This window comes from Alosa sapidissima, chromosome 15 (assembly GCF_018492685.1).
Source record: "Alosa sapidissima isolate fAloSap1 chromosome 15, fAloSap1.pri, whole genome shotgun sequence".
Lineage (NCBI taxonomy): Eukaryota > Metazoa > Chordata > Actinopteri > Clupeiformes > Clupeidae > Alosa > Alosa sapidissima.
The window spans coordinates 12,563,815-12,587,366 of NC_055971.1; the positions used below are offsets into that span (position 1 = coordinate 12,563,815).

General features: G+C 44.1%; 1 protein-coding gene across 2 annotated transcripts in view; it reads right to left on the minus strand.

Annotated features, from left to right (window-relative positions):
• The window catches only part of LOC121683217 (limbic system associated membrane protein), a 431,726-nt gene that overhangs the window by 85,084 nt on the left and 323,090 nt on the right, over positions 1-23,552 (minus strand). The window lies entirely within an intron of this gene.

Below are 23,552 nucleotides of genomic sequence, written 5' to 3' on the forward strand. Positions count from 1 at the left end.
TTACAGAAGCATGCCAAATGAATAGAAATGAGGATGATGAGAGTGTATTCAAAATACACTACTACACTATTATTAGTTATACTGTAATGCCTTTTAAGTACATTTCCAATACACTTGGGATGTTACAAAATTGTACTGCGACTGTGTTCCGAATGCTCATAAAATCTCTTTTTGTATAATGTACTTAAGAACACAAAGTTTGAAAAAAGTTGTTCCATTTTAGCACACTAATTACACTCAAAGTATAGTCAAGTTGGTATTAAGTTGAACTTAATACATCATTCAATACACTTAATTACACTGGGATTTGACGAAAAAAGTACAAACTGTACTTAGTACACTTTCAAAAAGTATACTTTTAATAGTTTTTTTTTTTTAACCTGTGCTCTTTAGACCTGCAGATTCAAATAAAAATAAAACAGACAATATCTTTTCAAACAAAAAAGAGGCCATTAAAATGTCTGGTGGGACTTTTATGTAGCTTCAAAATTCATTTTAATTAATTCCATCTGTCCTCCATCTAAAATAGTTTACATATCATATTTGATATGCAAGTTTTACCAAACACTGGAGCGCCAACACTCTTGAGAGCAGCGAGGGAAAAATGAGCCTGCTCCAGATGACTGATTTTAATTAGAAGGAATGTTGAACTGGATGGGGCTTATGTTAACTGATTTCCCTCTTTAATCAGCCCTAATCTCCGCGTCAGTTTCTCTCCACAATATGGTATCATTTATAGAGTCAAATTAATAAGTTCAGATAGAGCTGCTTAGCTACCAGGCGTCTTTAGCCGGACAGGGGGTGCCTGGCACTTTTCTTAATTATCGTCCCGCCTCTGGAGAGAGTCAAGCGGCAAGAGTGGTGATGGAGAACGACCTCCCACTCGTAATCTGTGGCTTTGGCACAATAATCCCCGATTTGGCCCTCAAAGGCGGGTGGCGTCTGACGAGAATGACAAATCGAGCCACGCGCCTTGTTTTTCTTGTCTTGCTTGTGGCGGGTGGGCGGGGGGCGGGGGTGGGGGGGTTTGTGGGGGATGTATCCGCCGACCTTATGAAATGAGAATGCATCAGTTCCAGTCAGCAACATCACGGAAAGTAAGTGATGGTGTTTCTGGACGAGGTCCAGAGCGATACAACATCCGGAACTTGCTCGGCCAAGGCCGAGGTGTTTGGGGAGCAACAGAGTTGTGCTTTCTTATTTTGACTCCACAAGAAATATGTCAGGGAGGTCTGAAGGGGAGAGTAAGACGGGCAGTGCTAAAAGGGTTGACGGCAAATCGGACACCTGATCCCTTCGGGGAGAGGCTGCCGCGGCCGGGGCGGGGAGTGGCGAGTGGGCAGCGCTGGCAGGCGCATTTTGACACAAAGCTGCATTCAGCTGAAGCGAATCAGCAGAAAATCCCCCTCGCTGTTTTTCCCCCCAAGTGTTCACGGGCAAAGTGGAGAGAGGGAGAGTCCCGCTGCGAGCGCCACTGTCTCTGCCTCGACACAAAGCAGCTCTGTAGCGCCCGTAATCAGAAGGCACAAAGGATGTTCACAGGCACAAAGTGCTCATCACGGGGCCGTGCACCAGGTGCACACTATTGTGAGGGGCCTCCTCGTTCGGATTCAAAGTTAATTGCGTTACATCGATTTGAAATGGCAACATGAAATTTAAGGTCTTCGCCCGCTTTTAGTCTGAGGTACGACAAGCAGGCCTTCAGTACCGTTTGAAATCCACAAAGCACAGCAGCACAGTACCTGTTCACATGCCAACACCCCGCACATGTCACACAAATAAAGATCTACTTAGCGGGGGCAACCTTGCACCAAGGTGAACTTCTGCTGTCGTTTGATGCTATCTTATTTCATTTACCCTGTAGAATACAGGTGACTTGATACCCTGTAAGTGCATTACACCCTGACACTAATCCCATTTGTTATGCGTCGGCCATCGAGCATCCTCTGTCAGGTCTCTTTGGGCCAGGTAATAAATCAACACCAAACTCAGGGTGACCAAGCCGGGAAACTCGTTGACAGCTAAAATTGCCCGACAACAGCACCTAATGGCAGGAAGAATAGGGCAATTTCCATGCAGAGCAGTTGAGAGCAAGTCGTAATAAATGCAAATCTGAATCAAATCTGCACTGTTGCGGGCCATGAAATGACTTTGCTGCGTGCACACGGCGTGATGCCCGCGTTCGAATATTTCACAACAAATCACGTCCCGCAAGTATGTTCGGGATGTAGATTTCCCTTTAATATTCCGTGAATATGTCTGGGTTCATGAGGAGGGGGGTGGTGGGTGAGAATGTTTAGAGACACCTGAATACACGTGCTGCCAGGTGCGGCTGGATCAAAAGCACTTGAAACGGGCGCCACGGCCTGAGGGCCTGCTAACGCTGACCGCCAGAGATTCGAGAGAGAGAGAGAGAGCATCTGTGATGTTGACAAATAGGATTACTTAAAGTTTGACTGACTGCCTGAAGAAAGCTGTGTGAGAGAGAGCGAGAGTGAGGGAAAAAATAACAGCAGCTGATAGTCCTCGGGGAGGCGTGGGGTTTGATACACCGGCACCACTAGAACCTTTTTTCCCGTGTCCTGCTTAAGCTGTGCCTTATCTAAATGAGCAGGTCCTCGTTCAACAGAGTATTTCCATTTTTCAACACTGGTGCAAACACACACACACACAGATACACACAGACACACACACAGACGCAAACCTGCTCAACAGTGGAAAAGCCTGAAATTAAATGCATTGTAAATATACTATTTTGGTGCGTATTAATAATATCAGCAAATATTTCAAAGCCTGAGCTGAGAGCTCGTGGAATACAAATGAAGGGACTTGCCATGGACAAGACTAAGGTCTGAGTCTGTGCATGCAGCCATGTCACATTCAACAAAAGCATGCACAGCCACTTGAGTACACCACACACATTTGTACCCGTTCAGATTGAACTTGATAACACACATGAGATCATGCGATCTAGGTCCAGGAACTTGAGAGCTTGATATGATTTTTATAATGTTGTTTTGACAGTAATGAGAGCTAACTATAAAATTATGCATAACTATGCTGCAACTCTTGGCTATCCTGCTGGGATACTATTGGGGGGTGTCATATAACGATTCACAAATTTCGTAGTCGCCTCAGGGTTTTCCATCCACAAACAAACTAACAAACTCTGAAGGGATGCTCCTGGTAAGATTCAAGCTCTAATTTCATCATCACCAAGTCAGTTCAGTGACGCTATGTTCGTACAGTATACATGTCCTGTATAGATTTATCATGACTAGAAAAAGAGCAAACATTGGCCTTACCTGAGATGATGGCATCCCACAGGTCCATCAGAAAGCAGAGGGGGAGAGAGAGAGAGAGAGAGGGGGAGAGAGAGAGAGAGAGAGAGAGGGGGAGAGAGAGAGAGGGAGGGAGGAAGAGAAAAGAAAACAATGGCACATTATTTCCAGTATCCTCTCAAACGTGACACAATGATAATGTAGTCTTAAGGGCATAATGCTGGAACTAAATCAATATCGATTCGGCCGTATTGACATGGCTACCGGGGTGGCTCATTGTTTGGAGGAAAACAACATTTTTTTTCTAGAAGTTATGGGTCATTTGCTTGAGGCTGATGTGTCAGATGGAAGCAGTTATCCCTGCTGCAATATTAGCCAACATGAGACCCTGGTGGATGAAGTTGTGTATACCCAAGCCACAGAAAAAAAAACTCCAACAAATAAAAAATGAATAAAAAAAACAGAACACTAAAGTGATAAGACAAACTGTTCCTGGGGGCCTAAGCAGCCACAGTGTATGATAAATCACCCAACTCGCCTGTCTCCCCGCAAGCCTGTCGTTCGCAGACCCTTTCCCCCCCCCCCCCTCTCTGAGTGTACTTGTGTGTGTGCTTCTAGAATTAACCTTTCCCTTCCGCTGGTATCATCTTCTCTCCTGCGCTCCCACTATAATTAATGGCCGTGAGTGTGTGCAGCTGATTTCCCTCTGCACCGTCTGAGGTGAAATCTTCAGGCTCTCGGCGATATCGCAGGGAGAGCTTGTCGTGCTCACAGACTCTACGGTGAGCCAGAGAGGCCCAGCTGGCTATCGATTCACCCGACTAAAAGCCTTCGAGGAGTGCCTCCTTGGGCAAGGTCAAAGACCATGCGAGACAGCCAAAAGTGTAGCTGGCCTGGAGAGCCATTTGTCATTATTTGTCGGTTATGACATTATCGTTGGCCTTCGTGCGCAGCTAAACGCTGACTGGGGGTATTTGCAAAAAGCAACGCGAGCCAGGAGCTTCCTCTTATGCGCACTAGACCAGAGAGCAGGTGATGACTCATAGATTAGGAAATTACGGGGAAGAGGTAGCATTAGGGGATTTAAAACTCTCAACGTCTCACCTTTGAATATGCCGTGCCAACTAACACCACACAGGTGGGTATCATTTTGCGGTTTGCAAGTCTACCTTGCTAAAATTCATGGATGGAGGGTCACTGTGTGCATGTGCACTACTGTCCACACACACACACACACACACACACACACACAGAGAGCACTAACTATCCAGTTATACTCAGGCCAACGAAAGATTGCAGTATCCGTATGCAATCAATGCATACAGGTTTACAGAGTGATGAACTTTCTCCACACAATGTCTTCCCAAGTCATCCAGCATTGCAATTCATAATCTAAGCAACCACTCATTTCTCTCTCGGGTAATTTGGCCCTACAGATGTTCCAGCAGAAAAAGCCTTTGGCAAGTTGACAGTGGGTACGTCTACAGACCGGAGGCCATAGACTGTCTTGGTGTCGATCACCTTTGCTCTGGTCCAATCAATAACTGTAGGTGGTTTCGATTTTTTTATTGAAGGTCTCAACATGTCACACTCTAACAAATGTCTCGCAGAAAATGCACATCTGAACTAAAAATACTCTGCGGTATATTTCACTTTTCTAATGCAGAACGGACTAGCTGATTAGCCGAGTGAAAAATGTTTACTTCTGACTTCACAGGAAGATTATGCTCACTGCAGAGACAACATTAGCCCCAGAGCAAATATTTTAACCTTTCTTTTCTTATCTGTTGAATTTAATATTAGTTATGAACACTGAGTATTTAATCTATTTAAACTTTCTTATCTGTTACACTACATAATTGTTTGTAGCAAGAATCACCTCCAGCACCACACGTATACACATACAGTAGTGATGTAAATGGGCAGGGGATTGCATGTGTGTGTGTGTGTATGTACTATTACATGTCACACAAAGGCCAGAGGTAAACAATTCCAAAAGATGGATGGGAGAAAAGGTCATTTTTGGATGGCATATTGATTGCTTAAGTAAATGAGAAGTACATGGAAATTCATAAGTGCGCCTGACATTTAATTAAACGGCTGGCACATCGGAAAGGTTGCAGGTAAAGTTCCTGCAGGGTTTCTCCCATAGCCCTCCATCATCTGCAGTGCACAAGTCCTTGACCAAACAAATTGTTTATGCGTAAATGCTGGGCTACTGAAACACATGAAAAGCTCTTTTTTTTATTTATTTGATATATGACTCTTCATAAATACTGCAAAACGTTCCACTGAATAAAATGGATCTCTCCCGGCGTATTGAACGAAGGTTAAGTATTTCCGCCAAATAAATTATCACACTTAATATATACGGCAACAGTTACTTCCCAAAACAATAAAGCATATCGCACATCAAGGTCCTGTCATTCCTGTCAGGATTTATTTTTAACATGACCGCCAGATCATGTCAGAGTGTCAGATCATGCCAGAGTGATAACAGGGAATACTTCTTTCCAATCCCAAACCTTTTTTCTTGGATGTTCTACCACTTTGTTTTTATATATTGAGAAACACAGTGCTTGTTTATAAAGCCTCTGTGCTGATACTCAGTCTAACTGCACTCCCTGTATGGCATTGCCCTCTAGGACGACAAAGGCGTGAGGCCATATAAATTGACTCCGCAGGGAAGACCCTTCTACATGTATGAGGTCCGAACAAATGATAAGCAGTGCTGGATCCTTCCATTTCCGTCTGGCTTTCCCCACTGCTTCAAGGAGGCAAGGGGGGTAAACCGATGCACTCCTACAATGTTGTTCACCAACTCAGTTCCTAGAGAACAATTTATAAGCAACACCAATGTAACTGAATGAATTTTCCTCTGGTAATAGTTGTACAGAAATATATAAAACATTTCTAGATAAAAAGCACTGTGTATATTAAATCATCTGAATTAAAGCATATATAGATCCACGTTTGCGCTTTGATGATTTCTGTAATTTTGCTGCTTGCAAGTTGCAACAAGCACATTCACATAATGTGAATTTCTGGAGTTTTTCCCCCCGTTTTTATAATTGCATTACAGAATGTTCATGCTACTACTTTCAGGCTGAGAAGACTAAGAAGCCCTGTTTTGATAGACAGTTGCATTTTCCCTCCAGTAATTTGTTTTTGCATCTGCGATGGTAGCCTCAGATAAGAGCTCAGAGGCATCTGTGCATTTGTCAGCCTTAATTTATGCGTTCAGTTGATCATTTACTTGTTTTCATTCCTCGTGTCATTAGAGATGGCAGGCCAGGGCGAGAGCAGATTTCTCACTTAGGGGCTGAAAAATGCAATTTAGCCCCTTGCTCTCAAACTATATGCCAGGCCACTAGGTCGATCTAAAGCTATGGATCTTCTTGTATGAGAATGTAAGTCCCCGTACATATGATGGTGATTAGAGGGAGAAACAAGAAAAGAGATTAGTGCATCAATCCTAATCAGAAAACAGCACGCCTTAACAATGGCCACCCTGTCAAACATCACTTCCCTCCTCAAACCCAAATTAGAAGCTCAGCAGGTGCATGGACCTTCGGGAATATGACAACGAAGAGATCTCTGCAATCTCTCTCTTCTCACTCTATCTCTCTCTCTCTCTCCCAATGTCTGCCATCTTTCTCATTACTTCTCTGCCCTCACAGAGAGCCTAATGGTGGTGGTGGTGGTGGTGATGGTGGTGGTGGTAGAGGATGACGCAGGGTGAGGACAGTGGCGGTGGGGGTCTTAGGATTCTAATCATCCACCCAATGTTAATCAGCAAGGATTTGCCGGGGCCCTGCGTGAGCCGATCTGCTTACACACGACGGAGAGAAAAAAATGCATCCGACACACTGAAACAAACACAGGCACCTCCGTGGGCGAGTGTAATCAGACGCCTCACACACATATGCCCCCACACACACACGCACACGCACACACACACATATGCATACACTCGTATCAAAAGTGCTGCACTTATCTTACGGCCTTCCCACAGAGGGAGGGAGGGGGAGACGGTGGGGGTGGGAGAGATGGAGAGATGGAAGGAGAGAGTGTATGAATGAGAGAGGAGAGTGCCCAAGGATGGAAGCAGGGAGTCAGAAACAAAGCAAGGGGAAAAAAAGACAAAACAAAGAAAACAAAGAAAAATCCAGAAGAGAGAGAGAGAGAGAGAGAGAGACGATAGTGACAGTGCATGAGAGACAAGGGCAGACTGACAGACATCATACAGAGAGAGAAAGACAGAGAAAGAGGAAGTGGGAGAGAGAAAAGACAGAGTAAGGTAAAGAGACAATGAGCCATAGAGAGAGAGAGAAAGAGCAAGAGAGAGAGAGAGAGAGGAGAAAAAGGAAGGGGTAAAAAAAAGAAACGTCAAAGCACAAGAGAAAACTGTGAAGTGGGCCAACAAGGAAGGATATGGGGAGGTGGGGGTTAGAGAGGAGGTGGGGTGGGGTGCGTGAGCAGGAAGGAAGGAAGGATAAAGAAACGAGGAGGAAGACAAGGGGAAAAGGTGGGGAAGATGTTCAAAGAGGTGGAGGAGAAGAGCTACCTTGACAGCACAAGCACATAACCCATCCGTCAGACCATAAGCCCGGCTTCACCCTCTGCTCAATAAAACATAAGCCTCCAGCAATCAATAGTGGGGGCCCAATGCTTGCTCTGCAGTCCCAACGCACATACACAGCATAGGTGGACCGCTGTACATTTTCTCCAAGAGTGAATGAAAACGAAAGAAAGAATGAACCAAAGAGCGGGAAAAGAAATCTCGACTAAATGCATGATAATATGCGGAGTCTCTGATGTTCAGTCTGGGTCTTTTAATTATCCCGTGCATCTGTTCTCGATTTCTCTCCTCTCGTCGACACATATTTTCCCTCGTTTCTCGCAAGGTTACTGTGTTGTTGAACTGCAGGAATTACTATCGCTCACTCAGCGTGGGATCCCTCTATACTTCCCCACACCGAGTGCAGCCCTACCCTCCCTTTGAGTCAACTTGGTTTTCTCGACGAGAGAAACTCCCTCCTCACACCAACCTAGTCAAGAAGATTTTTCTCTTTCTCTCTGTGGAAGGAAAACACTCCTCATGTCTCTCCACTGAGGCCTGCCTGGCTCTCGGTCTCTCTCTCCTGGGCCGCCACCGGCTGATGCGCAGCTGTCAATAAGGAGCGATTGATGGCAGTGAGTGCCAGGGGCCTTGGAGGCAGAGCACCATGAAAGTGCCTGGAGGGGGGTGGAGGGTGCAAGGTGCAGTATGAAGGGCAGCTAAGAGGAGACAGAGTACGAGGAAAATAGGGACAGAGCTCGGCTATCAGGAAAAGAACCACCTGGAAAAATTGATTGGGGATGACGTTCAAGTATAATCAATCAATCAATCAATCACACACAAACAAACAAACAAATGGACAAAGGACAGGTGGACTTGGTCTTGAGAGATGGCGAGGAGCAGATACGGCTTGGCAACTGAACCTGCACTTCACAGAGCGGCTACAGAGCCACTGCAGAAAACAAACATCTTCAACCAACAATAAACAAGCTCTATCTGACATGTTTACTCATCAAACGCACTCACATTTGTTGAGGCGGATGTAATATATCATGTAACGCTGAAAGGTCAAACCACATCATGTAGAGTACAGATGGTTGTTTTTGAAGCAACCGCAGAGCGAATGCAAACAGGTAAAGGGTTTTAGAGGTTGTGCACCACTAATGACACAACATAGACAACGTGTATTTCCTTTGAAATTGAGTAAACAACTGAATTTAAAACATTTCTTTACAAGAACAATGTGTTTGCTGTACTTCTGAAAGGTGGATACGACACTCAGAAATCGAAAGTGAACTGAGAGTGTGCAGACGTATTGGTATTGGTACAAATCTACTCAGTGACCTATTCTGACATCAAAATGGTGAGTTTCACCTAAAAGGCAAGGAGTTTGCATCTATGATCAGCCCAGGAGCTACATATAATTTATACAAAGCCTGAGGCCATAAATGGTATGTGTTATGTTTCCTCTTGGCCTGGAATGGCCAGTGCTTTCATAGATATGCTCAACAGCATTCATAATGTCCTGCGAGTGGACAGCAATAGTCCTTCACTGTCACTGCAGAAATCATGTAATATTCCACTATCTTACCCTTTCCAGAAGCTTCTAAAACAGACCTCAAGTAATATGGTGATACTGTATGTACTGTTGTTCCAGCTACAATCAAGGCTGTGTTCATTATATGATATTCATTTTGCATCATGGGAGGCACTCCTGTGAAAACTACACTAAAGATACTGCCTCGGCGTTCACCTGAGCTGTACTGTTCCAACTGCACAACAGAACAGAGATGCTGCCTGGACACCAATCCATCAGCGTTATAGATCAGATCAGATTGAGTCTATATCTCAGATGTTTCCTGAAACTCTCACCCTAATTGCTTGTCCACAAAGTTTGCGACTGCCCTTACATCTGTGCTAAGAAGCAGCGAGTCTCATTTCACACCGCGTACGATTGGATTGGCCAGAAATGCCACGGTAGGCTCTGAAGCCTTTTTGACGGGCCGGGCGGCCTTTTATTGACAGAAAAGATGGATTGCCCTCTCAAGGGAGCGATGAGCAATAAAGTTATTTCTAATTGAAATTTCAAAGAGGAACACTAAACTCCCAGCGGGGGCCTCCACACCACCCACACCTTCTCCCACCCCCACCCACACCTCCTCCACCCCACCTACACCTCCCCCACCCCAGGTCTCCTCACAGGGGAAGGATTCCTGAGGCCTAATCAATGAATCTTCGGAATCATATCATATGCACAGGCGGACGCATTTGTGTGTGTGTGCTTATGTGAGAGAGGAAAGGAGCGAGAGAGAGAGAGAGAGAGAGAGAGAGAGAGAGAGAGTGTGGTGTGTTCATATGTGCATGTATGCGTGTGCATCTGTGAGTGTGTTTGTGTGTGCGCATGTGTTTTCGTGATATCTCAGAGGGGAACAAGCTCTCTCCCTTCCTCACTCTCTCCTTCTCTCTCTCTCCCTCTTTCTTTCATCAACTCCCATCATCCTTCTCTATCCTCTCCTCCTCTTAACATGCTCACCTCCCTCTCCATCCCTCTTTGTCTTTCCCCTCACTCTATTTCTGTCTTCTCCTTCTATTTCTCTCTCAGTCCCTTCTTCTGTCTCTCCTCATCATGTCCCCCTCTCTCCATCCTCTCCTCCTTTCTCTTTCCCTTGCTCTCTTTCTCTTGCTCTCTTTCACTTCTTCAATGTTTTCTCTTTTACTCTCTCTCTCTCTACCTCCCTCCCTTCCTTTCACCTCTCTCTCCGTATTTCCATACCTCCGTGTCTTCCTCCATCTTTCCCTTGCTCTCTTTCTCTTTCACTTCTTCAATGTTTTCTCTTTTACTCTTTCTCTCTCTACCTCCCTCCCTTCCTTTCACCTCTCTCTCCGTATTTCCATACCTCCGTGTCTTCCTCCATCTTTCCTGCTCTCCCTCAGTTCCTCTCTCTGTCTGTATGATCCTGTGCATACTAATACTAGTGGGCTTGTTTGCCAGGCTTGACCGAGCTAAACTCTTTAATCCCTCTGTGAGAGCCCCCTCCATGGTCATTAGTGAGACAGAGGAAGAGCTGAGCCCTCCTCAGGAGATCAAATGCTTCCTCCCTCCCATCCTCTCTCTAGCTATCTCTACAGCACCCCCCCACACACACCCTCTCTCTCTAGCCCACCCACTCCTATCTCTCTCTCTCTCTCTCTCTTACTTGCTCTCTCTAGCTCATCCATCCCTACATCTCTCTCTCTTGCTTGCTCTCTCTAGCCCACCCTCCCCTACATCTCTCTCTCTATCTATCTCTTTCACTCTCTTCAGCCCACCCACCCCTACATCCCCCTCCCTCTCTCTCTCTCCCTCTCTCTCTTCTACTCACTCCTTTCAGCCCACCAACCCCTCCATCCCTGCCTAGCACCAAAGCCTTAGTAACTCTTAGATTTGATTTGTTTCGATGGCCTAACTCGGCACAGCCACAGGGGAAGATCAAAGTGCCCAGACTACATAAATACGCTCATATTTCCTGAAAAAAGTTTGCTTTTTAACGTGACTGGGGCGGATTGCTCTTGGGCGGGGAAAAAAAAATGCGTCCGCCTTTTTTGACAGTGATCAAATGTGGGGCAGTGGGAGCACTCTGTGAATGATTGCATTTGAATTTAGCCAAGAGGCTGAAAGATTGCTCTGCTCTATGCTTGCTACCATTGCGTGATATACGCCTTCTCCTCGTATCACCCCAGGGCAGTTTAATGCTGATCATGTATCTAGGGGCATCGCAGGAACATGCTGAGACGGAAATACAGAATGCAGACACAATTACAGGAGGCCACCAGGAGTTCCTGTCCTCTCCCTTCTGTGCACAAGCGGCACTAGCAAATAAAATGTTTGAACTGTGCTTGTCTTCTATAGTTAAACAGACAAGCTCTTGTTCAGGTCTTGTTCATTCTTAGCAGACAACATATCCTGCAATTCTCTGATCTGTTAGCCTTCTGTGTAGACCAACTTTCGCCATGTCACTGTCACTGTCCAAGAAAGGGTTCAATCAACTGATCTCCACAACAATGTATACTGACCAATGACAGCAGCTACAGGAAAGCTAAAAACCTTCCAAAAACTCTAAAGTATTAAACACGTTGGTCAAGTAGCTCCCATGTATACTTATTCTCAGTAGAGTACTGGTAGGCTAAGCAAAGGTCTCTGGTTGAATGTACAAGGTAAAAGGCTGAGCAGCTTTCAAAATATTAACCAAGCAGAAAGCAAGGCTTGTAAACAATGCACCACCAAATTTTTCAGACTGATCTTTAACCCCCCTGACTCATTAGAAAGCAGTTTGGTGGATTGCACACAACAACGGCAGCTGAAGAAGAACAATTAGTGTCAGGCATTAGCCTCCCTTTTCGGCAGTCTCAAAAGGAGCATTATGATGAGCAAATTCTGTGTTGCACGTAAGGTAAACAAGGGCAAGCCTCTCAGCAGTCATTGTTATGAAACCAAAAATGTGGAAGTCATCTCCGGTGTAATGGATGCGGCTGTGTGGTGGGAATTGCGATAACTAGGATGAACTTGGTAGAAGGTGATGGTGAGACAGTTTGAAATGGATTAAGCTTTCCGCAAGAATGTGTTCTGTGCTTGAGTATTGCCTCCACCAGTTCCTAATTGCTCTAGAAAAGCCTTGACATTCCTTATTCTTTCACGGTTACTAGGGACATACCCAGGGCCAAACAGTGTGTGTGTGGGGGGGGGGGGGGGGGGGGGATAAAACACTACAAAAGGATATTCAGCAGAGTAAAACAAAGAAAGGAAAATGAATGTTGTGCTGCGATAGTTATTCATTTTTCAGGACGACAGGTCTTTGACAGTGTCAAGGAGGTTGCGGAGTGGGACTGTTTTTTAAGTATTCACCTCACACACACACGCGTGCACACACATACAGATACAGGCGCCCACACACACACACACACACACACACACACACAGACAATATGGTGTGAATATGTGTGTGAATATGGTGTGAATATGTGTGGTGATGTGTGGTGTCTTTTAAAACTGGAGAAAAGGACGCAAAAACAAACAAATGAGCCAAACACTATTAAACGTAGCCTGTAAAATAACAAACATGTCCATGAAATTTTCATTGCAACTCCGGAACCAGCCTGGGACTGTGTTTTTCTGACACTTCATTTAGCTGAAAAGCCCCTTTGCAAGACTGATGGCAGGGTGGCAGGAGACATTGTCCATTGTTTAAACTGTTTTCTTTAATGGTATATGGATTTGTATGGACCTTAGGGTATATTGATGTCAGAGCAATAAGAAATAATGCTACCCCTGCTAAGGCCGATGAGCCATTTGTGGTCAACACAGGCAAATAAAACTGAAATGGCCATTGTATGACAGCGGAACAGATAAATCTTTTCAGATCGCAAACAATAGCTCACCAGCCTGGTCATTTGAAGGACAAATTAATTGGTGATGTTGTGTAGAGTTGCTTGTAGACATATGTTACCATTGGGAAACAGATTCACAACTTAGCCTACTAAGTCTGCAAACAGTAGCAGCTGTGTCCTCCTTGGAAAGAGAGAAAGAAAGAAACTGTTTTTCTTTTTTTTTTTTAAATAGCTTTGGGCCAACAACCAATTGATGGTCTTCACTAACATGTACTCTACCTGACCGTACTGAACAGGAGTTATCTGCCTCAAATCTGCACATTTTTCTAAGCAATCGTATTTATCAGTTATTGCATATTTTGTCATATGGGTTCACTTTCCATAAGGCTGCGTTCATTCACAAAATATGACCACATGAACCACAAATCACTTATCTTGTTGCCCCGCAGCAGAAAGGAAAGAATTAATGTAATTTAATTGCGGCAAGACTGTTTTTTCAGCAATGTATTCTACCTTTTCTCCTGACCTACTGTTCACAGGGGATGGGATCTTAGCAGGTTTTATGTGATTTATGATGCATTGAGCATTACCAGCCCTGACATAATGTGAGAAACTACAAAATTGCATTGCTCACTATATGCTATGTGATGTGTTATGGTTAGAGTCAGCTAAATCTGATTTTAAATCCATAGGATTAAAATACCCGAACAAGCAAAGAAATGTTCTGTGTTAGCTCTAGGGCACATTAAACATTTCTTAGGCAGCCTGGACTATTATGTATTCTTTGAATAAAACTGCTGTATGAACAAAAGTTAACTGACTTGTGCATGCAGCGAGCAGCGACCCTAGTCGCTCTTTAACTTAAAAGTTGAGTCTATATATTTTTCCTCACAAACTGTCAACACCAGCAGTCGTTTCTTATTTTAATGAACAGCAACCCTGAGACACTTACACAGACTGTAAGCAGGCTAAGTCATGCCCAAGGGTGAATGTTCTCAGGATGTTTCCTTTGTCAAATTATGAACTGCCCATAAGACTATATATGGAACCCAGCTTAAATTTGCATAGAGCCAGCTCCTGGCTCAGTGGCAAAAAGGCACAAAAACATTTTAATTATGCCCTTGCTAGTGTGAATGATCCTCATAGAATATACACAGAACAGCTGGGTATCCATCCAAACATTTTGTTAAAACAAGTTTTGACCATTTCAACAGGAAATCAACAAAATGAAAATGCTTTACATTCACATAAAATTAATCTAATCTCATCTATATATTTGATATAGGGGGGTGGGTGTGGATTAAGTCTTAATCCAAAAAAAGAATGGAAACAAGGTTAAATCTGGTGCATTTTCATGAGATGCTTCAGTTAAAACTTGCCCTAATTCACAACACCTGTTCACAACTTGTTTGGGTTGGATGGCGTCCATTTTAAATGTGTCTAACACAGAGGATGCAAGCATACTCTGACTCACGTCTCCTTTGGCTGAATGTGTTGGGTGGAAACCCAACCACAGAGACAGAATTAAGTAAGTAAGTATAAGTATATATATTCTTTTGATCCTGTGAAGGAAATGTGGTCTCTGCATTTATCCCAATCTGTGAATTAGTGAAAGACACTCAGCACACAGTGAACACACAGTGAGGTGAAGCACACACTAATCCCGACGCAGTAAGCTGCCTGCTACAACAGCGGCGCTGGGGGAGCAGTGAGGGGTTAGGTGCCTTGCTCAAGGGCACTTCAGCCACTTCCTACTGGTCGGGGTTTGAACCGGCAACCCTCCAGTTACAAATCTGAAGCGCTAACCAGTAGGCCACGGTGACAGGTTATAGTTTCCGATTAGTATTAGTATCTATTAATTGTCTTTAAAAACAGCTTTATTTTCATAGAGCACCTTTACTTGGAGTTATGAGTGATTGCACTAAAGCTCTTTAGGGTTGACTGACTACCTAGTAATTGCCTTTCAAAATATGAGATGGTGCTACTGATGAAAATAACATTTTAAATACTTTTCTCAAAGAATATTTAGCCTATTAAAGCTAATGCTAGAGTTTTTGGTGTCAAATTGATATCTTCATTCTTCTGTGTGTGTGCCTCAGAGAATGACAAAGGCAGGCCTACAGAAAACAAGTAGTTTCAAACAAATTTCTAAAGTTATGCCTGATACAGTTATATATTGCTCTTGGGAGAGCTTTAAATGAATTTGCACTGGATAAATGTATCACGAGCTAACGTGCTGCTAACACCAAACTCTGATCCCAGTGAACTTGTGCATGCTGAGCACAGGGGACCGTGCATTATCACGGTTAATGAGAATGGCTGAGTGTGATGGGGATTGTGCTGCTGGGGAGGCAAAGTGTGTGTCAAGCTTTTCCACTCTGGGCCGCAATGCTGGTGCTGTGACCCAGATAATGTCCACCAGAGCCCGTGCTCGAGAGCTCGAATGTAAAAGTGAGAAGTGGTGTTAGTGTCAGTTTGAGTCAGTGGGGTGATGATGGCTATCATGGGCCAATGCTATTCCCCAGGAAAGAGCACATGGAACATCGATCTGCAGTCAAAAAGGCACATGCTGTGCTTTGGAAACCTATCTTGCAATCAGTACTTATTCAACTGAGATTACTTCATCATTTCAGTAGATACATAGTATAGGTAAAAATGTGACCATTTCAACAGGATATGTTATGTTAAATATACAAAACTGAGCATTTATATATAACACTACTATGTAAATAGATTCATCTCATATTCCTTTTCTTCATATTTCTTTTATTTATGTAGTGCCATTGAACTTCCTGAGAGCCATCATCAAAATATAGATTTTTGAAACTTACACCTTACACTGTAGACATACTCCATAGGCCCTGTGTAAACAGTGGAGCATTTTCATGTGGTGATTATCTCTGTACACATCTCATACACAACCTGCACACAATCGCTGCACACAACGCATACAACAAAAGTCATGACAACCGCCGGTGGGAAGCTAATTTCAGCAACGTGAAAAATGTATGGGCTTACTGCTGCTGCTGCTCTCTGTGTAATTCATGAACTCGAGCGAGGTGACAAGAGAGAACGACGCGCCTCTAAGCCTCAGACGTCAAGCCCAACATTTGGAGTGCGATGCCAGTCACTCCACCACTCCTCTGCCCTCGACTCCTACACTCTCCCCTCCACTCCACCCGACACCACCTGCAGTTGTGTGAGCACCCCGGTGAGAGGACCTGTCACCAAAAGGAGACGGCGCACACAGGGAGAGGGGGAATCAGCCACCTAATCTACCCTGGGAAACATGGTCGACCACATTCCCATGGACTCTGACTCAAGGCTGGTGACAGAACTTGACACAAGATACTGAAGCCTAGTAAGACGGAGCTCCCACCATGACTGGATTTTTCTGTTTCACCCACCACGACTGGATTTTTCTGTTTTGGTGGGGTTTGTTGGGGTGGGGACCAGGTGTTGGGGTGGGTGCCTATCAGTTTCCTCCAAATGCAATAAGTGATGGGTTTCATAACAATATTTCATTGTCAATGAATTTCAAAGAATCAACAGAATAGAAAGAGACATACTTAAAGATAACTGCACCCATCATGCTTTTAATGTTCTGCAAATTAAAAGACATCTCCAGATTAATACAGTGCTTTTACGTAAGATTATATATACTCCTCACTTAACATTATGTTTATCTAAAATTGCTACGCGGACATATCATGTCAGCTTTTGGATTATCATAAAAAGGACTCAATTAACTTGCAATGCCACTACCTCACAGCTAAACAAACTGAGCAGGTTCTTTCCCCTCCCAACGGGGCCTTGTGTAGATATCAGCACACCCTTCAGGATGACACTTCCAAGGATGATGACGAAGAGAGGTTGGGAAGAGAGGACGACAAAAAAAAAAAAAAAAAAAAAAAAAAAGACAGAGCTTCTTGTGTGTTAAATAGGGAGCTCAAATTACGCCGTTATCAATAGGTCCCGTATTTCATTGTTCTGACAACTCAGTTTAATGACTTGGTTCATGGCCAGTCAGACAGCCAGGCTCCACTTAGCCCTTCGTCAGTAATGGACCTAAATGCGGCCATTTCTTTTGGCTGTCAACGCAGCCGCGTCCCGTCATCCCTCATGACTGCAGGTCAGTCACCGGTAGAGGGTGGGGTAGGTGTGGGGGAGGGAGGGCTGAGGATCATAATAAGGTGAGGTGAGGTGGGGAGTGGGGGGGTGCAGGGTACCAGCTGGAGTGAGCGAGAAGGCCACAGCTCAGTGGGCTGAGCTGAGATGGCCAATTTATTTTCTGGTGGCCAGAACTCTCCAGACGAAAGCAGGAGAGAATGGCAAAGGAGCGAGTTTGTGTGTGTATGTGTGAGTGTGAATGTGTGTGTGTGTGTGTGTGTGTAAGTGTGTGTGTGTGTGTGTGTGTGTGTGTGTGTGTGTGTGTGTGTGTGTGTGTTTGTTTATAATGTACACTTTCTCGTGTGTGTGTGTGTGTGTTTGTTTATAATGTACACTTTCCCGTTGCAGTAGTCCGGTCTCTGTCCTGGCCCTCATCTTTCTCAGTCAGAATCTTAGAGATACCTCTAGTTTCTTTCTTAATGCATGCAAGCCAAAAAAGTTTCTCTAGCTGACGGTAGAAAAAGGTTACAGAAAGTGCCTTATCTCCAGGAGTGGACTCATTGTTCACTTCCTGCCTAATGACAAGGGCTGAGCCCTGACATTAGCTTCCAACGCCAATGGGATGTGACCTTCGTCGTCTAATTCCTAATCGCAGTGAGCTCCCATAGTCTTTTTTGCTCCTGAATTCCACTATTAAAGATGTTTCAAGATTAAAACTTGCTGCGAGCACAAGGCCCGTCAGCAGAAAGAAAAGCGAAGTTAAATAATGAAAGCAGCACATTTGCTCGTTCGTCACAGTGACCTCCAACTCCGGAGCCAAACACTAAATAGCGTAAAGAAGTAGTGTACTAAAATTAGGCTGTGAGTATACACACACACACACACACACACACAAACACACAGGCACACACACACAAGCACACGCACACACACACACACACACAAAATCACACAACATATTCAAGGTCCAGAACACTCAGGAATGAATTGAAGGATAGGAGAACAGCTAGATAAGTATCTGCCCAGTGGGATAAAAGCCTTTAGGACCGAATCATGTCTAACCAAGGCTAAAAGAGAAAACTGCTCTTCGCCTCTGTTCCTCACGGTAGCCATCTTTAAAGACTTTTGAGTAAAATAGTATCTTTCCAGGGGCTTTATGAGGAGAGATAAAACTTTTGCCCTTCATGGTCCACCAGGGTCTCCATCTGAGATGAATTCACACAAACCTATATTCAGGTAGGGATTCGGTTAGAAAGACAAATGGGGTGCTTTATCTAAGAACAGCATGGCTGAATCCAAGTGTCTGAGAGAGGTCTCTCAGAAGTAATCTTATTCAAATCAAACACACATAAAGTGCTATTACATTCCCATTCATTTCACAGTGGCTTTTAGGCAACACGAAAGTTATACAGGTTCTGCAGTACACTTGTGCGGTACATAGCGTTGAAAAGCAACTGTAGGCATATAACAAGAGCCTGGCAGGGCTAAGGTAGAACAGAAGCTTTTCATAGCGGATCACTGAAGGACAGTATCAAAAAACATAATTTGCCCCTTTCTTTTGATCCATTCTAACATCTAATTAGTAAGCCCACTTATGACGGAGTCTAGTACACTAGGGGAATGGTGAACAGGTTCACCGCTGACGTCTCAAGCCCGGCTCTACACGTGCACACTACATCTCCGCTCTGCTCTCTCCAGCTTAGATGTCACTGATGCTACATAGTCCACAGGAAGATCAAAGAGAAACAGCGTAAAGAGGTCGATGCAGATTTGAGACTTGATAAAGCACCCACATACGCTTGACCCAAAACCCAAACAACAAAAAATTGAAAGAAAAAAAATGACAACACAACCTGATTGTTTAGCACAACCTGCTAAACAATCCTGACACGAATCAGAGACAGATAGAACATCCTCATGGGAAACCTGATTGATTGAACCCTCTCCTCCTCCACTCGAATGTTTTTTTTTTACCTGCCAATCTGTCCTACACGTGAGGGAAACAGAAAACGAGTAATAATCTTTCAAAAATTAAGCAGCAGGTATCCTCATTCACCAGTCATAAAATCCAACAAGGCCAGAACTCTAATTAATAGTGCCTCCGGTAGGAGTTCCACCAAATCAAGAGTCTGTCAATACCACACAGTCTGCTGTGTAATAACCTGATATAGCTATGTTAGTAATTGGGTGAAGCAGCCAAGCGACAAGGGCAGTCCGGATGGGCCCACTGACCGTGGCAAATTAAACAGGAAGGTTAAGATTGATCTCTGAGAATGCAGTCCAGGGCTCTCGTGGCAGGAAGTGGAACAAAAAGGGCTATCCTACATGCAGCGGGAAATTCAACGGGATACACTGCAAATAGAAAATGAGCATGTCTCATCTTATATGCTTGGAATATATATGGGTTCTGTCTACAGTACATATCAGAGCCATTTTTTGTAAACATTAAAAATGGAAATTAATTTGGGTTGGTGTGATGGTGTTCCTTATTAGTATAGTAGTATTAGGTTATTATCGTCGAATGCTAAAACAAATATAGATTCTCTGTTTTTGCTGTGTCTGTCCTCATCCAGGAAGTACTTAGACTGCAGGCTTCAGGGATCAAAGCAGAAAAATCTGTTTTTGGGGGGAAAGTAGAAGATGCCGAGGGAGAAGAAAATGGCAAAGCTACCATCCTGGGGGAGCGCAGCATTGCGCTTAAAATAACACTTCAATTTGTAGGCCATGTTGCAATTTAGATGATTTGATTTGAATACATTTATCTGCAAAAGATGCTGCCTCTCCTCCCAACTGAGAGGCTGCACAAGACTAGTTTGCACGAGTGCCAAGCTTCCCCTCATGCTGCTTAAGGCGCTCCCTATAATTGTAACCCCTCCTAATCAATCGACATGTGCATGTTAAAGCTGTCTGGGTTGGAGCTTGGCACAACGGGCACATGAAGCCTGGAAGCCTCCATGTTAATGGCGAGTTGAAAAACAACACGGCACCCATATGGCCCCATATTTAGCCGGCGTGCGCTATGCAGAGACGGGTCGGATTGGTGGCGGAGCAAGGCGCCCACACACCTGAGGAGAAGCGGCTAATCAGCCGCTCTGAGCTCCGAAAAGCGGCTAAGGTCTAATGGGATTTAACAGCGGAGTTGGCCAACTCCTCCGTGCTGGGCTGTACGGCACCACAGCCACAGCCCCAGTTCTTGCCAGCCTTAGCCCCAGCCAGTCACACACCCTCCTGGGTACCCAGAGACAGTGAGGAGGGGGGAGTGAGTGGATAAACCGCTACGGCTGATGCCCTCGGAGAGAGAGGTGGCGGAGGAGAGGTGGCAGAAGAAGGGAAAAAGAAGCACGCAAGAGCCTCCTTTATCTGCCCTCTGCCACAGGCTTTCCCTGGAAGTCTTTTCAGTCTGTGGCGGTCACTTGCAAAAGCCATGCCAGCATGTGTGAATGTGCAAATCCAGTACGGTAAATACCCTGAGGACTTCAAGCGAATGGGCACCAAGTCAAAATTCTAACGAAATCGCAATTGAAGCTTGTCTTTTCTAGACACCTGTGCAGAACATTAATGGTGGGTATTTCACACTAAGGTCACCCTCACTTAACTGCAGGCCAGAGATAACATGGGAATCATGTAGGGATGTCACGGTACCTGAAATGTAGTAGTCAATACCAATACCAGTGAAATTACACAATTTGATTCACAAATCAATACCATATTTTCATGCCTATTTTCTCAAAAGATGTGACTGAATGATGAACATCTTTAAGTACCAAGATTTCTCAATTTTAATTGATAACGCTATTCCATAGTAGGCTACAGCAAAAACAATAACAAAAGTCAACATAATAACCTTCAAGCTCTAGTTGTAAGCACTACGGAGATTCAACGCAAAACCGTTCATGTGAGGGTAGTACACTTCATAGATTCAACATAGATCCACAAACCTCACTAGGATTATGTGTACAGTCAGCCATGCAAGATGTGGTGGCACATTAAAGAGAGACAAATAGAGGGAGTGTGTGTTTGTGTGTGTTTGTGGATGTGAGTGAATGAACTATGGCACACTAGAATAGTTGTGAGCATAAGCTGACCCTATCAGGTCTGGCAGAGCTGCGTTTTCGGGACCTACAGTAATTCACTACCTAAAAAGAAACAAGACAAACAAAAAACTGGGTCAAAAAACCGTCATGTTTTAAGAATTTTAGCATCAACTTGGTGGTAGCCTGGAAAAATCCAAACTCATTCACGAAGTGAATAGAGTCTGGTGACTCTTGATTGGAATTAGTTTCCAACACTTGAATCGTGATGGGCACTAACTCTTCCTAACGTTACTTCCTACTTCATCTAAACTTTACCAACTGACAATCAACAGTCAGGGAACAATGTATGTGGGTATACCTTTTCTGTAAATAAATGTCTGCATTTTTCCAACTCCAGCTTTTGATGTTTGCAGGTGTTGCTACTTCTGTTTACCACAATAAGTTTTGGTTTTGTCGTCCCCTCTCATCGCTGATTGACATTTGTCTTGTCTGAGGGAAACGGTTATGAACTATGGTGTTCCAGACTAGATCTCCCTGAAAGAAGATCTAGGTGGGCGGGGCCAGGCTATCAACTTGGTACCGAAGTATCAGTTCTTGAGACATCCTTGTCATGTACAGGATGACACTGTCTGATTGTGCTGTAAAAAGCAGTCCATTGTAATTGCAGGGTTTTTGTTGCTACTGGGCTACCCCTACAATAGCAGAGTATTTATATCTTACACAACTGCCGTAATATACCACTATTGGCTTGCACCCTTACCCCTTGTGGATTTGTTTACAAATCGGCAAAGATAATCTCGGAAAGAGCCATGCTGACTGACAAGACATTACACGATTCCACACAAATAGTATGTTACTGCACAATTGCCGTAAAGTAATTTGTGATTCTCCGGGTCAGGGAAGAGCTAAGTTCTCCATAGGCGGATAGGCTACCACCGGGAAGGTGCACAATGCTCTTTATTACAAGTTAGTTTCCCATCAAAATTACTTTGAAACTTGCATAGAATTGCTTTAATTGTTCCTGTACACTTAAGTGATCTGTGATAGCCAAACCATAATATAATGTTTTTTTTTCACGTTGGGTAATGCAGTCTGTAATGGTATTCATAAAGGCATCTTAATGCAAAGTGTTTCCGCTATGACAAAACAAAAAGTGCAGCCAGGTAGACAAATGGGGAGCACCACGGCAAAGCTGCACCCTGTTCCAGGAATCTCTAATGCCGAGAGGGAAAGGGCAGGATGGGTCAGAACGGCCTGGGCAGATAGATAGATTAACCTTGTTTACCTCCATAGCCTGCACGCTCCAATGCCGATCTCTCTCTCTCTCTCTCTCTCTCTCTCTCTCTCTCTCTCTCTCCCTGCAGTGTGGAGGTTTTATGAAAATTGACTCTGCGTCTTCTGTAGCAGATGCTCGCAACTTGGCAGGAGAGATTAGTTCATTAATTATTTTATTTTAAAAAATTTGCTGAATGTATGAGGTGTTTAATTAAGGAGGAGGGCTCAATAACGAGGAAGGCTGTTTCTCTATTGATTTATCGCCTTTTTATCAGCCAGACCACTGAGCTGCGAGGACTTGAGAATATATCCCATTATCAGGCCAGGTCTGTGGGCTTTATGGGCCCACGGAGCTTCGCCTAGGTACTGGATTAAGTTATGACAGCCACATTGAAAAATGTAAACACACACACACAAGAATATGTTCCTAGGTTGTTATCATCGCATATAAAAACAGTAATAATATCAGCATGGTGGTACAATTGCCCCCCAAACATAATGGTAAAAAGACAAGTCACCCATTATATATGAGAGAAGGAATGCTAAAATGGACGCCGGTGTGCGATCCTCTGTTCCAAAGAGAAGAGACAAATAATATAGAGCCAGAGCATTTTCTATGCAGAAGCTGGCTCATCCAGCAGCAATTACGCCACAGAAAATAAAGCCTCCATCCTTCAGGGAGCCTAGGGCTATTAAATAAAGATTGTCACTAAAGAGTAAAAAGCTAAAGGCTTGCTCCTGTGATGTGACACAGTAATAATAGTCATGTCAGAACACACACTGTATGTTTCATACTAAACCACACTGGCAAATGAGATGCCTTTTCTAATCTGTTTAACAAGAAGTATCTTAAGTCCTGTCCTTATTAAAAAAAAAAAACTACCACTCTGTTCAGGGAGAGTGACATGAAATCTATTTTGTATTGTT